A 6,080-nucleotide genomic window follows, 5' to 3' on the forward strand; every position below is an offset into this window, starting at 1 on the left:
CGGGAGGAGGGGGGTTGAGGGAAGAGACCATGAGGGTCTTGTATTTTAGCCTTAGTCTTAGTCTATGGGAAAAGTGCAGTCCTATCTCCATGCTTCTTGCATGTGAGGGCACAGCCCTGGGCACTGAGGACAGAGACCCTCTATACATCCCAAAGAAGGTACTTGCAGCCTAACTGGGGGATTCCTAAAGGAAGTCTGCTTGGGTGTCACCACTGAAGGCAAAGACTTGGACTGTGATGGCAACATCAACCCTGGCTACCACAGGGGCTGCAGGTAGATGCTGCAGGTAGGTGCTGCATGCCCCCAGCCTCACCTTCTCCTCCCATGGGGCCAGGCCATGCCAACAGCCCCAGGCACATTTGGAAGATGTGTTTGGTGGCTCAGACAGGGCTCCCTTCCCAACCAGCCGTTGCCCCTACATGCACACCTGGATGTCCGGGGGAGCTTTGCACACCACTTTGAAGTCTCTTGCATGGCCGTGTACCACGCTACGAAAATCACAGCCCTAAAGTAACATTTTAGAACGCTGCATAGGTATACCCCACTATTTTTTTGCCCTCCTCCTTTCTTTTGTATTTCCTTTCTCCAGAATCAGTATAAATCCACTTTTCCCCATTACAGTTGCACTGTCCTGTCCACAGGCTTTAGCAAAGCCTGTCATTATATTTTGGGTTCTTTTCTGCTCACTGCCTCATCAGAGGTAAATAGTTGCTGTGGAGATCCTCCTCTCTCCAGGAGCTAAGGATTTGCCTCTCTGTCTTGATTTACTCACTTTTGAGACAGAGTTTAATTTTGCACACTGGCTCTCTCCTTTGCATTTATTTTTGGCAGAAGCAGTTACCTCCAGCATGAGCACTGAGGACTAGCTTGGTGTTAATAATTGTCAGGGAAAATGAAGAGGCTATTTTTTACATCAGACTTTCAGCCTGCATGACAAATACTAGTTTGAGCAGATTAAAAATCAATGCATGGTACAGTATGTCACACATAAAGCAAGTACATGCTATTAATTGGCATGTTATCTGTTATCTGTTCTTAATATGCATGTCTATGTGTGTAGAAAAGAAACTACTGAAGGCAGGTGGGTCAGAACCTCCTTCAGTATAAATTACTACAGCAGCATTGAAGACAATTGACATATGCTGATTTGCAGCATCAAGTTATTTGGACAGGGATTTTCAACTTTTTTCTTTTTCTAAAATATGATTCAACTTACATTTAATTAGAATGAACAGCAGGGATATTTTGTTATACGTCTCCCCCTGTAACCTAAAACCTATTTAACCACAATCATAACTCATTTAAAAACATGGTGTAGTTTACAGAAGAAGGATTTCCTTTGCTGCTTTTCAGCCGACTTTGTGATGGACCCTTGATTACTGACCTTGAGAATTTCCCAGGGAAATGACTTGACCTTAAGATACAAACTAGTTAATGGCTGCACATAAAAGTGAATTTACAAGGAAAGCCAAAAGCAGCAAAGGGTGAAATTCTTTTTCAAAGTCTTATTAGGGCTGGAAAGCGTTTGACTGATCTTCAAAATCTTCAAAAAATACAAGCAGCATTTTCAGAAGGAGCATTTTCAGAGGCAGCAACATTGTGATTGCTTGGCACCCCCTACACCAGGCTCTGGGGGCCAGACTCACTTCTGGTGTCAGTCCCTGTATTTCCACCTACGTTAGTGGAGTTGAGCCCCATTACACCAGCTGGGGATCTGACCCTGCCTTCCTACAACCAGCACTCTCCGCAAAGTGTAAACACCTATTATGGCAATTTTGTTGTGTGGACAAAGCAACGCAGAGACCTCCAAAGTTGCTGGTAGATTTCTGCCAGCCACCAGAATATCGTTGCTGTGGAAATGCAGCTTCCTGCCAGAGGTAGGAACAGAAGGTAGGACTCGGACAGCACACGATGCTTTGCTGGTATTTTTTTGAGTGAGGCCACAACTTTGCCTGCAGATTCACCCAGGGTCTCCTGCACTGTGGAGCAGCCAGGGACGTTAGAGAGAGGCACAGAATAGCCACTCCTTATCAAGGACAATAGTGTACCCCAGTAACTGTCCAGGGGGATGCAGGTAGAAAAAATGCATTCAGCGTAGTGCAGAACCCTGGAACAAACACCCTTATAGGATTGCAAGGGGTTTTTGGATGCTTAATGTCTATAAGTAGGGAAAGCCCAGGCTCTGAAGCACAGAATATTGGGCAGATCCAGTGCTGTTAGAGGCACCAGAGCTCATTGCCTGCCTGGCCCGGGGGACTCACGATGCTGCAGGCTTTGCAGGTCACAGGTTAAGCTGCAGATGTCAGGTACTGATGTGATATGCAATGATCCCTTTTAATCTAAAGTGGTGCAGAGTTGCACTTCTAATACGGTTGGGTTTTCATTGCTCATATTCTGTAGGTTCCTAATTTACTAATCTCTCTTCTGTTGTCTTTTTCTTCCCTTCCATTCCTTCTATCCTGTTAAGCAGTCTCCAAAGCTTGTTTTTTGGTCCAGTCTTCATCTGTGCAATGTAGCTAAATGCAGATTCTGGGATCAGAAGCTTGCTAGAGTTCATGCTACCCTTGCCATTACCTCTGACCCCTCAAAGAGCACAGGAGAGGAAGGTGAGCAAATAATGTGCTATTTTGGGACCCCTGTCCTTTTAGCTGTTATAGCTCTAACAGGCTGTACAGTGCTGTGTGAAGTTTGACATGTGTCGATTGCTCAAAGCTTAGAGTTAATGACACTCTGAAAAGCTCAGGCATCCTTTTTTTGTTTTAATTTATATTTTCACCACATCCCAGCCTTGTTCAGTTGAGAATGTAAGCAGAATTGTATGTCTGAGTTTTCTGGGATTTCAAAATACAGGGGCTATTGTATCTGGATGCATTAATGACATTCAGTTGCTTCCCGATAACTGCTCCATTAATGTCTATCAACATGGCAACTTCTTTGCCCATAATCTCCTTGCAGACAAGGCAGCTTTCTTTTCAGAATAGGAGTACTTAAAAAAAAATGTTTGCACAAAAAGAAAGCAAAATGTCAGGATGTTCCCAGAAGAGATGCCCTAAGAGATTCATGATGCTGTAGTAGCTGTGAAGAAATGTAGATGTGGCAGGCAGCTGACAGTTAGATACTTTGTCTATAATCCCTCTGAACCGGGACTCTGGCAGCCACCTTCTTAAATATAGTGTTTACTGTGAGAAACCTCTCCCTGAAAGTGGTACTTATGGTAACTGTCTTAAGAGGACATATGGGATGCCTGTGTCCTTTCTATTAGTCTCAGAGGACAAATATTATGGGTCAAGACTTGTGGAATAATGATAATAGATTAATATAATAATAAAACAGACTAGATCCTGGAGCTGACTTGCCACATTTAATGGGCAAGCTGCATTTGCTAAACCATTTGATAAAATAGGCCCCAGCAGCCATTTGGCTCAAGTAAAGCAGGGAGAAGTTGGCTTCAAGTGGCAGATGGGCTGCCTCCAAAGCAACTATTTCCATTGGATCTTTTTGTCCAGAGCACAGACATACTGCTCCCTAGACAGCCTTCTGCAGAGACATCACTGTGATGCTGTGCTTTCTCCCCAGAGGTGAAACAATACATCACTGATACCAAGATGGTTGCCATCTTCTAAACAGGCAGCCATTATTTTTCTTGGACCACAGAAATGATATATCCAAGGGAAAATAAATATATAAATAAATAAAGTTGCTCCCAAAATTCCTTTGTCTGAATAATTAACTCCTCAGCAAATTTTCCCATAATAAAACATGTCCTAAAGAGCTATCAGGAGGAGAGGAAATTCATCACTTGCCTCACAAATATCAACTTGAGAGCACTGCTCATGACACATGGCATAATTAATGGCTTGAGAGGGAGCATGGAACAGCACAGTCAAAATCACAGTTCCCATCAGTCATCCCATGTCAGTCCAGCTCATAGCGTTACTTGATCCGCAGGGGTTTAGACAGGCGACGAGATGGAGATATAGGACAGAAGGGAATACAGACAAATCTGGTACATCTGATCTTGATTTATCCATGCTGCTTTTCTGCTTATCAGTGAGGTGGCGATAGCAATTGATCTCACAGCGCGCTTTGTTTTTGTGACTTTTTTCAGACAAATAGAATGAATGGTCTTTGGACATTGCCCTCTGTAACGGCGAGCAACCCATCTCCCATCGCATGTCAGCACAGGGTCCCCTAGGGGCGTATTGCCTGCAGGAGATGGAGTTCAAGCCCTCTGCAGAAAGCCCTGGTGTGGGGAGGTCCTCTCTGAGCTGCAGGCTGGAGGTCTGAGACATGGTGTCCAAGGTGCTGCTGCTTGCTGGTGGGGCTGTGAACCCTAAGGCTGCCCCAGCGGTAACCCCTGCCAAAGCCTTGGGAGATAAAGGCCCATAGAGGGAGGACACTCTGGAGAGACAGCACTCTTGTCAGACATCAAAGCTGAAATGGGGAGCGAGTAACATCAGGCCTTATAATGAGAACACGAAATGGCCGTGGGGCGTCAGGTGAAAGGACCCTATCGCCTGCGATCCTGTCTCCGACGGCAGCCAGTAGCAGATGCTCAGTTTAGTGATGAATGGAGAACTGGCGAATGCAGAGGGGTAACCTTGTGCCCATACACTCCCAGCAGTCTGTTGTTTTGGGACTTCCTGAGCTGAAGGTTGCTTCCCCCATTCTGTGTTCAGTAGCCCTTGGAGGGCTTTTTTTCCGTTAACTTATCTAATCTTTTTTTGAGCTGGTGTTTATTTTGGGGCTCTATAGTGTCCTGTGTTGAGTTTAGAGATTAATTACACACAGATTAATTATGTGTTATGTGAAAGATGTTCATCTCTTTGTTTTAAAATTTCTCTCTGATGTTTATATATGTACTCTATTGCCTGTGACATGAGGAAGAAGGAATTGTCTTGAACTGTCTTGATCAAGACCTTGTCTTGGTTTTACAGACCTCTGTCATATCTTCTCTACCCCAGCTGTGTCATTTTAAAGAGACTAAGCCTATTTAAGCTTTTTTTGCAAAACACCATCAAATGTATTCCATTAAAACAGCTCAGTGTTTCAGACAGTCTAAGTTCCTGCCTAGTGTGATGGTTATTAGGATTTACATGAGAGAAGAGTATGAGAAATTCAGTTGGCTGTGAAATGGGTGACAGCTGACAGGTTTGGACCCTACCTTTCTGTGCACTCCTGCGTGGTCTCTCCACCCAACCAAGAACTGCACGTCAGTGACTGACAGTCACCTGAGTGCAGCTATGTTTTACAAGTCTGTTAACATTTGCAAATGCCTAACTGTTTTCTGGAACTCTCAGATAAATGCTGCTTTGAGCTTGTTCATGAGGAAAGACAACTCTACGTACTCTACAAGTGACCCTCGCTTTCCACTCTGCAGTCGCTCTCCTGCAGCAGAGCCCTACAGTTGCTGCTGGTAATATATGAGCACTGGGCTTTCCCCAGGCAAAGTGCCCTGGGCATCTGCTGGCCCCTTCTGTGGGCTGTGCTGTAAGCATCAACTCAGCTTTTATGTTTGTGTTGACCTCCCAAGTTAACTTCAGAAACTATCATCTGGCAAATCTGATGTGTCAGGTTTCAAAGAAAGGAACTTTCCAGCTCAGTCCAGATCTGATTTCCTTCCAGATAAAGGACAAAATCCTTTGGGAACCTGGCTTTGCTTGAAAGTAAGGTTAAGACCAATAATCTTTTCTCCTTACTACTAGACTCTGAAACATCAGCAAAATCTTTTCTATTAGGATGCATGTCTATTCCCACAAGGTCAGGCCAGTGCTCTATAACTCATCTTGCAAAATTGAAATACAATCTTTGATGATCAGAGTTGGGAAAGGATCAGAAAAATGGCCTGACACATTTCATCAAACAGGGGTATACTGACAAAAATTTTTATTCAAGAAGCAGGATCTACACAAAAAATATTTTCCCTGTACAGATAGAGCAAAATTTCAAGATAAGAATGATTAGAAATGATTTAAGAGGAAGCTGAAATAATGTCCTCAATGAGAAGTCTCCCAGCATCTGCCTCAGGATTGTATCTGTAAGCTCTTAGCAGCACAGAGAAATAATTGTTTTTGGTGCCC

The sequence above is a fragment of the Dromaius novaehollandiae genome, chromosome 5 (genome assembly GCF_036370855.1).
Source record: "Dromaius novaehollandiae isolate bDroNov1 chromosome 5, bDroNov1.hap1, whole genome shotgun sequence".
Classification (NCBI taxonomy): Eukaryota; Metazoa; Chordata; class Aves; order Casuariiformes; family Dromaiidae; genus Dromaius; species Dromaius novaehollandiae.